Source organism: Castor canadensis, chromosome 17 (genome assembly GCF_047511655.1).
Source record: "Castor canadensis chromosome 17, mCasCan1.hap1v2, whole genome shotgun sequence".
Lineage (NCBI taxonomy): Eukaryota > Metazoa > Chordata > Mammalia > Rodentia > Castoridae > Castor > Castor canadensis.
The window spans coordinates 8737684-8749764 of record NC_133402.1 but is presented as its reverse complement, the minus strand read 5'-3'; the positions used below and the strand labels follow the sequence as shown (position 1 = coordinate 8749764).

The following is a 12081-nucleotide window of genomic DNA, read 5'->3' as shown; positions in this document are numbered from 1 at the left end:
AACAGCTCTACAGGGGCAGCACCTGGAAGCACCCCTCATATGTCTCCCACTCATCGTGGGAGACTGAGAGCCAGGGTCAAGCAGCCAGGTGTCTGGAGTCCACAGTGACAAACAGCTCTGGGAGCCAGAGTCAAGCAGCCAGGTGTCTGGAGTCCACAGTGACAAACAGCTCTACAGTGGCAGCACCTGGAAGCACCCCTCATATGTCTCCCACTCACCGTCTGTTCATATTTGCCACACATAATGGATTTAGAAGACGCAAGAAAAGCCCAATAAAGCATGGTTGGGGGCTGAGTCTCCAGAAATTCTGTGGCTGTTGCTTGTGGTAATTAGTCAAACTTCTCTGTAGCCAAGTAGACAATGTACTGTTAATGTTCTGTTAATTCCTTTTGATTGAATTTCTAAGCTTTGTGTCAAAGCTGAGCCTCCAAACTGCATCTCACTCCTCACTCTGATGGCTTCCAGGGCTATGTTCTGAAGGTGAGACATCTCCAGGCAAGCACTTCTGTATGAGGAAAGTGCTAGAATCAGGAGCCATGGGTGAGGCAGGAATAGGCTGAAGGTGACCTGTACTGTTCACTCCTATTCTACTTGCAGGAAGTTTCAGGACAGTAGATCTTGGGCTTTTCTGCCACCCTATCAGTCCCAAAAAGGAGGCTGCACCCTCAACACATGGAGAGAAGTGATGAGACCCCAAATCTCACAGCTTGAAGTTGGAAGACACCAGAGCTTGTCTCCCTGCTGGGAACCATTGTCTCCATCCCACCCACACCCAGGCTGTGGAGGTGGGCAGCAAGGAGGGAAAGTCCCCAGAGAACACACTGCTCAGATGCTGCTCTGCGCAGAGCAGAGCTGCTGAGTGGGTGGACAGTGGGAGCTAAGGCTTCGTGACTGCCTCTCTGATGGTCAACGGGCAGCCAGCTGGGCCGTGCAGAGAAGGGCTGCAGGCAGGGCCTTGGGTTGGCAGAGGGGAAGTTTGGAACTAGGACTAGGCTTCCTGTACCTTTTGCACTTAGGATTTCCTTGGTAGGGTCCTGCTCCATCTCTGGAAAAGCAGCCAAGAGACAACGCTGCTTGGAGGCCTTCAAAGACATTTGCTGTATTCCTACATCCGGGAGTACTGACAGCCATAAACCAAAGTCAAAGCCAGTGCTGGATCCTCAAAGACGAAGCCATGTGCCAGGGTAACTGGGAGATTTTGCTGCTTGGCCTCATGACTTGCTTTGCTGATGAAATGTGAGCGCAGAGAAGCTTTAAATAGTCAGTGTCTGGGTCATCATTTTTCACCTCCTTCTTCCCCGAGATGAAGAAGGTTCCAGATAGAGGCTTTTCCATCGGCCTGTATCCTGAAGTAAAGATGAGAAGGACACATGGTCCCGATCAACCCACAGGTAGATATATTATGCACAAGACGTATCAACAGTAAGCCACCGAGATTTTGGGATTGTTTGTTATCATGGCACGATCTAGTCTACACCGATGGATGCTAAGGCTTCAACTAGACCCCACCCCAGCCTGAGTCATCACGGTTAATTCTATTCTCAGTTCGCATGTTAGTTATCTATTGCTCTATAGCAAATTACCCCACCATTTAGCAGCTTAAAGCAACACACATTTATGATCTCACAGTTTCTGTGTCAGGAGTCAGGGCAGGGCTTATCTGGGTCCTTGGCCTCAGGGTTTCTCACGAGGTTTTCATCGAGGTATAAACCACCCTGGGGTCTCATCCAAAGGCTCAGTGGGGAAGGGTGGGCCTCTGAGCTCCCGTGGTGCTGGCAGCATTCAAGGGCTTGCCGGCCGATGGATCAAGACCTCAGTTCCTGGTTGGCTGTTGGCTGGAGCAGCTGTCGATTCTTTACTGTGTCGGAGTCATGGGGTCTGGTTCTTCAGGGCCTGGTCTGTTAGTTCTTATGCTATTTGTAGGAAGTTTCGTGACAATAGGTCTTGGGCATTCATTTCCCAGAAGCAAACAAGCATAGAAGGCAAGAGTCTGCCAGTGAGACAGATAGATGTCACTGTGCTGTGGAACCTAATCATAAAAGTGACATCCCCTTACTTTTACTCTGTTCATCAGAAACAAGTCATTAGGTCAAGCTCACTGTCAGGGGAGGAAATTTCACAAGAACACGAGGCAGCAGCCTCTCGACCAGATTCTTGTCAAAGGAAATGGTCACTGAGTGAAAGTTAGTAGCCCTGTCCATCTGTCAGCATTCAACATATGGTAGAGTCACACTCATGCTTGTCCATTCCAGTAATGGCCATATGAACTTAAGTCATATGCTCTTTCAGACCAGGCACAATGGCTCACACCTGTAATCCCAGCTACTTGGGAGGCAGAGTGGTTCTAGGCCAGCCTGGGCAGAAAGTTCCTGAGACCCAATCTTTAAAATAGCCAAATTGAAAAGGGCTGGAGGCATGGATCAAGGGGTACAGCACCTGTCTAGCAAGCATGAGGCCCTGAGATCAAACCCCCAGGACCACACACACACAAACACACAGTTCTTTTAGATGTTTCTTCTTCCTCTTCTCTTTTTTATCCCCTTTCCCCTTCTCCTTCCTGGATGGTAGAGGAGTTTGAACTCAGGGCCTCATGCTTGCTAGGCAAGCACTCTACCATTTGAGCCACATCTCCAGTCCACCCCCCCCCTTTTTTTTTGGTTTTAGTTTGTTTTTCAGAGAGGGTCTTGAGATTTTCCCCAGGCCTGTCTTGGACTATGAAACTCCTACCTATGCCTCTTGAGTAGCTGGGATTGTGGAAATGCACCACCATTTCCAGCTTCCCTTTGAAATAGGGTCTGGTGAACTTTTGCAGCCTTGAACTGTGAGCCTTCTCTCTCCACCTCCCATGTGGCTATAACTACAGGTGTGCACCACGACACCCAGCTTCCATCCTTCTTGACAAGAGCCACATTGTCTACCCCATGACCACGTCTGCTACAACTTTGAGTTCTGTTAGGCTGTCTTAAGGTTGGGGTCCAATTTGCCCACAGGCTTGGACAACTCTAATAGCTTCTTAGAACAAAAAAAGAATCAACAGGGGTAAGTACCAGAAACCGGTAGAGCTCTGAAGTGCGCAGGGTAGAAAGGTCACACAAGAGGCCATTACATTCTGTTTTATTTATTTATTTATTTATTTTGGTGATGGTGCTGGGGTTTAAACTCAGGGACTTTGCACTTGATAGGCAGGTGCTCTACCACTTGAGCCATGCCTCCAGCCGTTTTCAGATTGGTATTTTTGGCTAGAGTCTCAAATTCACACTGGGGCAGGCCTGGACCTCGACTCCTCCCCTGCCATCCCCCACACACATAAGATTTTCTTTTATATCAACCTGCTATTGCTGAGTGACAAACAGCCCTGAAGCCTTGGGGGTATGCACAAAAAACATGCAGTACTCATTCATTTGTCTGCAGCATGTCAGGAGCAACTCAGTGTCCTAGCCACAACACGTGCAGGTCACCTGGGGAAGTGCTGCCCCCTGGGTCTTTCATTTTTCTGGGACCAGTGGGCTCCCAGAAGTATACCCTGTTCATGGAAATGGCAAAAGCACCATCACAATCCACCCACGAAGCCCCCTTCCAGTCTTTGCATGTGTGACATCTACTGAATTCTCATTGGCCAGAGCAAGTCACATGGTTGGGTCCTGCCCACCATGGGGCTGAGGCTTGAGTGGATGTTCACTCTAGTGATTGACATTCCGGGACTCAGAACTCCATCCCACACACCCTCCCTTGCCTCTACACCATGTTGGAGTTTGAAGCTTATAATTGAAACACCAGGAGCAGATACAAGCAGGTATAAGGCAGGTTTCTGTCCCCATTCTCACCGGACATAGGATGTGTTTAGAGAGAAAATGAAGTGGCAGTGAATGGGACAGGCTGGCCGGGCTCCAGAGAGAGTTTGGAGCTGGGAGAAGCAGGATGTAGCCATTCCTTTCTGTCCATCCCACCTGCAGAAGGCCCAGGAGGTGATGCTGGGAGAGGCGAGGCCCGGCTGTCAATCACAGAGGGGGACAAGGTTCCCTTCTGCAGTGATCTTGCATAGCCTGATGGTAACAGGAGAGGGACTCTCGCTCTAACCTGCCTTGAATACCTGCGTGTGTCCTTTTTTAGCATACGGTAAGGCTCAGGCTCCTGGGCTCCTTCAGGCAGCTGTATCTGGCTACAGGTTGCTTACACTTGTATTTTGGTCCTGTTTATATTTGTCAATTTGTCTTCTATTTTTGGTGGATGGCATTGGCTTCCTGTTTACCTTGTCGATATAGGCTTCCTTTTAAATAAATATTTTAAAATAAACAGAGCTAATTTCACTCTAGTGAACACTACTTCAGGTGGTAGGTAGACACAGCAAAAAGATAGATTGAGCCTGGTCACTAGCATTTGGTAAACATTTTGAAAGAAAAGAATGGGGTTTGTGCAGTCAGTCTGGGTTCAAGTTCACACTCCACCACTTGTATAGGGTATTGGTGAGAGTCTCCATTTCTTCCTGGATGAACCGAAGGCCTCTCACTAGGAAGGTGCTCTACCTTGAGCCATAACTCCAGTCATTTTTGCTTTAGGCTATTTTTCAAACAGGGTCTCTCAGTTTTTGTTTGGAAATGGCCTGGGATGGCAATCCTCCCACTATATCTCTCTGCGAACTGGGATTACAGGTGGGAGTCACCACCCCTGGCCAGTGTGTAACTGTTATGTTACAGTTCAAGTGAACATCTTCCTGTCCCTCTCACTTCGGGGTGAGTCTTCATTAGTCATACAATTAAAAGGGACCAGACAAATTGGGGCAGTTCAGGAGCTGGGGTGGGTGACCCTTGGTGGTGGGGGAGCCCAGTGAGCTCCTCTCATCACAGGATTTAAAAAGATGTCCATCAGACAAGTTTGACATGGTATCTCAGGCACACCACACGATTGTGCAATAAATTCCTATTTCTTGTCAGCCGCACAAGTCAATTGCCTTGTATTTTTGGTTTGTGCAAGTAACATTTAACCTGTAAAATGTTTTAAAATACACAGTAATATGTTTTGGAATTTCTTCAAATTTTAAAATATACCCCTCAGCACACAGGCTGGGCCTTGGGCTTCTCTGGCCTCCTTCGTCATCCTCCTAGGAGCCTCCAGGGTAGATAGGCTCTCTGCTTTCAGATGAGGAAACTGAGGCTGGAAAGAAAGGCAATTCCTGGTCTTTTGAAATCATTTTCAGGACAATAAATTCCAGGACTTCGGGTTCAAAGGACTTGGGGAATGATTTGTGTATGTGTGTAGGGGAGAGATGCATATTGGTGGGGATAGTCCATGGCGATTCATGAAGGAATCCTTTCTTTGTGGGGGGCTGGGGTTTGAATTTGGGGCTTTGCACTTGCAAAGCAGGCGCTCTACTCTTAAGTCACACCTCCAGTTCATTTCGCTCTGGTTATTTTGGAGGTGTGTGTGGGGGGGGGGTCTCATGAGCTATTTGCACAGGCTGGCCTCGAACTTCCATCCTGCTGATCTCACCCTTCCAAGTAGCTAGGATTACAGCCGTGAGCCACCGGTGCCCTGCTCATGAACACATCTTAACACTGGTTGCTAGCGGCCCTGTCACCTCACTCCAAGTGAGTCCTGCACCTCCGATAGATAACAAGAATAGCAATGGCTGACATTTATGGAGCGCTCACCAGGCCCTGAATGCATTACCATATAGACGCAAGAGGTCCTCTTGTGACCCCCATTTCCAGGGAAGGGAACTGAGGCAGGAGAGATTAAGAACGAGCCCACCAAGTTAATACGCGTGCCAGAGAAACTGTGCTAAGAGGGGGGTCGGATTCCAGAACCCCTATCCCGAAGGTCAGGGGAGCAAAGGGGAGAGGGGAGGACCCGGCCACTTGCGAGGGGGTTGCGGCTGGAGACTTCCAGCTCCGGGAGCTTCGCCTGCGCTCTCGGCCTGGGCGCCACCGACTCCGCCCCGAACTTGGCCGGAGCGCGGCCGGGAGGGAGGCGGGCTGGGGCGGGGGCGCCGCCTTTGCCTGGCCGGTCCCCCGTCGTCCTCCTGCGGTCCCTCCCCTCGGCTCCGGGCTCCTGACATCACGGTCCGGGAGGCGGGATCGGGAAGGAGGGGGCCGCGGGGAGGAGGAGGGAGGGCGCACAGTCCCAGCCAGAGCTTCAAAACAGCCCGGCGCCTCGCCTGCCTCGCGTGCAGCCCGTCCGTCTGTCTGTCCGGCCGCCCGCGCCTGGTGAGTGGGGGGCGCGCCCAGGAGCCGCGCGCGGACACGGGGGTGGTGTCAGGGTTCTGGGGGGGGCAGCAGGGGCACGACCACTCCTTTTAAGGACCCGAGAGGCCCCCCCGGGGGTGGTGGCAGGCCGGGAGGGGCCGAGGCGCGGTCCGTGCGGCGGACCCTCTGTTAATCCACGGGATCCGCCCTCGCCACCGCGGGGTCCCCCTCGCCCCCCTCGGGGCAGCACCCGTAGCCTGTTGCGCCGAAGCGGGCGGGAAAAGTTTGGGGAGGAGTCGGGGCGGCTCCCCTCGCCCTTGCCAGTTTCAGATCTGGGAATCTGGGGGTCCTGGGCGGTCCCCTTGTCGCGTGTGGGACCCCGACGCCCCGGCGCCTGGGCCCCAGCGGTGCGGATCGAGCCGGACCCACGGCGCCCAGGCCAGGACAGCCGGGTCCCCGCGGGCTGCGCACCCCGCTCGGCCCGGCCGCGGCTCTGTGGCGCCCCCCAGCGGCCAGGAGCGACTTCCTTGGGCGCGCAGCGGTGCCTGAGCCCCTCGGCCCTTGGAGGGGTTTTGGGGCAAGGAAGGGTCCCACTTAAGGGAGTCTGAGTGAGGGGCTTGGATAAGGACTTAAGCCCCCCAGCTCGGATTCTGTGTCATCCCACTTTTATGGGGCACCTAGAATCAGCAAATTCATAAGACGGAGTGCCAGGGCCGGGCCTGGGTGACAACGAGGGTTAGTGTTTAGTGGGTACAGTTTTTTTGTTGGGGAGGATGAAAAGTTTTGGGTATAGACCGTGGTGATGGTTACACAACCTTGTGGGCGATTCCCTGCCACTGAGTCGTACGCTTACACAGGGTGAAAATCATTACTGTATTATGTATATTTACCTTTTGGGATGACAAGAGACGCCTGTACTCAGTCTGCATCCGACAGAGAAAGCGCAGAGCTGAGGCCCCTAGGCGCCACACCCCTCCCTCCCCGCCCCGCTCCCTGGAATGTCACCTCTTGATAAGGAAAGGAAGGAGGACCACAAAGGCACAGGTTTCCCAGAGCCGTGGGGAAGAGGATGGTGGAGCCGAGGAGGTACAGTGGGCTGTGCTTTCCCCTCTCTCTATGGGAGCCCCACCCTGAGCTGTTTCCAGCACCCGTCCCTTGTCGCAGATGGGAAAACCCAGGCCCACGCGATGTCCAAGTCTAAGCCACCAAGCTCCAAGCGCAGGAGCCTGGCTTGGAACCTTCACCTGCCTCCCTCCCAAGTCCTTCCCCCACTTTCCACCTGGAGATGCCTTCGTGGTTGGTGGGTTTCGGGAAATGAGAGAAGATGCTTCAGGGCCAAACCAGCCAAGATGCCCACGGGGGCCTTGGCAGGAAGATGCCCAGCCCACAGCCGAGGGAAGGGTGTGGGGGTGGCAGGAAGGTGCCGAACCTGTTTTCCCACTGAAGGGTTTTGGATCCCTCCAGTCTCCACCCCCACAGGAACTGGGGAGTCGGGTGGGAGGCAGAGAGCAGGTCACACAGCCTGGAGCCACCTCTGTCCCTTGAGTGGAGAAACTGAGATTTGCCCGCCATCAGGGGAAAGGGGTTTGTGTGGGAAGATGGGGGGTGGCCAGAGGGGAGGGCCTGCTCTCAGTATGGCACGCCCCAACGGGATATTCAGTTGTAAATACAAATACAGAGCAGTTCAACCAGCTATGGTACTGGTACCTAGATTTCTTCTGCCTCTCTCTCTCTCTCTCTCTCTCTCTCTCTCTCTCTCTCTTCCCCATCTCTCTCTTTCTCTCTGTCTCTGTCTCTCTCTCTCTCTCTCAGTGCTGAGGTTTGAACTCAGGGCCTACACCTCAAGCCAGTCCACCAGACTGGGTCTCTCGAACTACTTCCCTGGGCTACCTTTGAACCCCAATCCTCCTGATCTCTGCCTCTTGAGTAGCTAGGATTATAAGTGTGAGCCACTGCCGTGAGGCTAAAATAACATTTTTAATTGAAGAGAATAGCTATCTTCTGTTATCTGTAAGATTACAGGTGTGTCTTCTGCCTCTCTCATGGTATCTTCACCATAGGAACTAAAACCACTTGCAGGTGGTGATGCACCTGGAGAGTGAACTGGCCTGTGCTCCAGCCACACCTACACTGGCACTCCCCGCCCTCCACACTCACTGCCTCGGCCCTCCATCTCTCTGGAGGTTCCCCTAGTTTGTGGGGCTCATCAAAGTCCAGTTCTTTGTCAAAGTGCACTGCAGCAGGCAGACATAACCAGAAAGGAAGTCTGCCGAGACAAAACTATATAAAAACCTTTCCAGGCCAGATAGGATGGCCTTGGACTGCTGGCTGGCTGACTGGCGGGATTTGTTTGGGAGGCAGGAGTCCAGTCACCACCACCCGTCCCTGGGGTGGAAGACGGCTAATTGTGTGTTGTGTTGCAACATGTGACTGATGCCCAGGTCTGTGGCCAAGCGGGGACTCTGACACAGGCTTCAGGGGCTACCGTGGGGATGGGCTCTCCAGCCACGGGCAGCTCCAGAGTGGTGGCCTTTATCACCAGAAAGTGCTGGGATCCCTAGCACTGGGACTGAGGCTCAGAGCCCTCCTAAAGGAGGCAGTTAGAGGCTGACTGAGGGAGCCTGTGCAGGAAGTTTGTGGTGTGTGGTGTGTGGTGTGTGTCAGGACTTAGGAAGGACATGACTGGCAGGCACAGTTGGAATGGGAGAAAAGGGCAGCTGGCATCCCAGAAGGAACTGGAGCCTGATTCTGGGCTGTCGGGCCTCAGCTTGTCCAGGGAAGGAACAACACAGGTGTGGAGTGGCAGGAAGAGGAGGTGCCCCCCTTCGCTCTGGGAGTGGTGACGCCTGGCTCCCTGCAAACTTACCCAGAGTGCCGTTTAGGCAGCACGGTGGCTGGGATCAGGAATTTGGTGCATCTGGCTCTTGTTAGGGACTGGCGGAGGGGGGCAGGCTAAAAATAACCCGGCCAGAGCAGCCACTCGGGAAAGTGCTGGAGGCTGGTAACCTGACACCCGGGGTGAGGCTGGTGGCAGTGGTGGTGACTGATGGTGACATTACCAGGATAGTTGTACTCCTGGGTCAGTTGTACTCCTCCAGGCAGCCAAGCCCGTGGTCGGACTTGAGCACTGGGCATTCAGGAAGACCTCCTTGTCAAGACTGGAGAATTCCAGGGACTCAGGGACCTTAGAAAGTCCCAGTTTGACCTCTAGGGACTCAGAGAGGTGGAGTGAGTTGTGCAAGGTTGCACAGCAAGTTGGTGGCAAACCCAGGGCTTGATCTGGGTGTCAGGAGTGGTTCCAAGAGAAAGGAATTCAATGGCTGGGGAGTGGTCAGTGGGATTCCAGTCACAGGTCTCCATGGTGTCCCTTGTGGCATGTGTCATCTGTCTGGGATGCTGGACACTCATGTTCACTCACATTCACATCCTGATGCGCAGAGACTTACACTCAAGCAATGGATCACTTCCCCTTGAGCGGCTGGCTGGTGTCTCTCCTGCGAGCTGGCAGGCTCTGAGGCAGGAAGTCAGAGGAGGGGGATGGAGGGGAACTGGGTGAATGTCCCCTTCCTCCTCTGTGCAGAGACATGGTTGGCTGCAATCACCCAGTATCTCTGTTGCTTAATGAGTTGGTTGAAGAATTGAGTCTCTAGGCTTCACCTTCCTTGGGAAGTCAGGCTTCTGTTGATCTCTAAGGCACTGAGAGGGAAGAGGGGGTCACTTTGGTTCTCATCCTTCCTGACCAGGCTAGGTGAGGCCAGCTGCTAGAAGCTTCCTAGGTCTCTGGATCTGGAGCCGAGGGAGGGAGCTCTAGGTGATATTGGGTATTAACACTGAACCCAGGAATCTGAGCTGCAAGATATCTGTCACCATGCAGCCTAGAGAGATGGCTCAGTTCAGTTCCCGCCACAAACTGCTCGGAAGTTAAAGTCAGTAACTACCTGACAGCAGAGTCCCTCCTGCACTGAGAGCTTTCTGATCGCCAGCTTCTCTGGTAAACCATCTTTCTTTGAAAGGAAATTAGTAAGCTGGCACTGGTGGCTCATGCCTGTTTAGGAGGCAAAGATCAGGAGGATGGTGGTTCGAAGCCTCCTTTTTTGAGACCCTATCTCAAAAAAACCCAACACAAAATTTGCAGTGGATAAATATGACCCCCAAGTTATCTCATTAATTTTTATTCTAATGAATATTTTCCAAGGTGTGTTTTCATTGGCGGTGCCCAGGATAATTTTAAATGATGGGCAGCTGAACATCAAAACAAGAAAGATGAATTATGTATTTTGGGGGGTCGGCATTTGAAAAAATATGTAAATATAGCACCCAACCCTATGGACTCATAAATGTGACTGGTTAAGGTCAAAGGAAAGTTGATGTTTTAAACTTTAAAGCCTTTTTGAAATAATAAAAGAACTTAATATGCACAGGTGGTTCTTGAGTTTGGTAAAAATCTTAGAATTTTAGTGATGCCTTTTGTGAGATTTCTTGTTGTTGTTTTATTGTGGGTTACTGGGGATTATGATCAGGGCCTTGTACCTCAGGGCTCTCTCTTGGGTCATGCACCCAGTCCTTTTTGCCTTAGTTTCTTTTTCAGGTAGGGTCTCGCCTTATTTGCCTGGGTTGACCTTGTACCTTGATCCTCCTATTGCTGAGCTGGGATTACAGATGTACACTCTACGCTGGTTTGTGGAGATGGTTTTCTAATGGGGATTGGGATGGACATGTTTCACCCTTTCGATGACCAGACTAATCCAGAAACACCTGTGAGCTCCCCACCCACGCTCCTGTTCGGCTTCAGACATACCTGCCACTTAGCTTTCTAGGAGTCTCTTCATCGTTAATGAGGGTCACTGCTCTGCCTCAGTGGCCTCCTTGGTTGCTCCGAGGATCACAGGAGAGGATCTATTGATGTTTGTGGTTTGCTTAACCAAAGCAAGGCCAAGGGAGAGGCCAGCTCGCTCACTTTAATCTTGATGGGCATTACTACAGGACTCTAAGCAATGGGCGACACCAAGGGGCACTTCCCTGTCTTCAAAGGAGGCTATAATATTGTGAAAGGAATGTGCGTGTAAGAATATCTGCTCCAGTCCAGGGCCCTGAGGTTGGAGTTTAGGGAAGCCTGCAGTATGGTGGCCGGCTAGGATGTCCTTAAGCGTATGGCTAGAAACCTTAGCGTTCTGCCCAGCAGTGATGGCTCCTTGGAAGGCAACCTAATATCCATTGGTCATTTGCAGAATGTATCATAGGAGTGAAAAAGAACAAAGTAGCCAGATGTGGTGGTTCCCGCCTGTAATCCCAGGACTTGCAGGCACTGGCCAGGTGGAGGCAAGAGGACCATAGGTCTGGGTCAGCCTGGACTAAATAGTGAGACCTGTGTCAGAGAGAGAGAGAGAGTGAGAGAGAGAGAGAGGGAGGGAAGGAAAGGGAGAGGGAGAGAGAGAGAGGGAGGGAGAGAAAACACGATTCATTTTTGCATGCCAATAGGGGAAGAGCTGAGCTGTGTTTCATGACTGAATTTAAAGAGGACCGAAACTGTGTATGTGCTGTTTATACAGAAATAGATAAAGCTTGTGGCGTGTTCCATGGCCTTGTGTGTGTGATGTTTATAAGGAACAATGCCTGGAAGGATGCATTAGACCAGATCAACGTGGTTGCTCATGATGACAGGAGGGCAGGGACCCAGCATGGCTGGAGTGGGCTAAGGACCTCCTCCAGTGTCCTCTACAACAAAGACAATGTGTGCATGGATACCCCTGTATCCATACCTCAGTGACCGGGAGCTGGACTTGCTGCTTTCAGGAAGCAGTGGGTGGTTTGCTGGGGTGAGGGTGAGAGCTGGAGACAGGGAGGCAGATAGATCGCGTGGCGGAGGCTCTTGACAGAATCTACCAGGGGCTGCTCTGGT

General features: G+C 52.2%; 1 protein-coding gene across 1 annotated transcript in view; it reads left to right on the top strand.

Annotated features, from left to right (window-relative positions):
• Positions 1-6046: 6046 nt before the first annotated feature.
• Positions 6047-12081, top strand: part of Emp2 (epithelial membrane protein 2) — a 32857-nt gene continuing 26822 nt past the window's right edge. The window contains exon 1 of the mRNA XM_020152035.2: positions 6047-6203. The gene's annotated coding sequence lies outside the window, so the exon portion shown is untranslated. The remainder of the gene's footprint in view (positions 6204-12081) is intronic.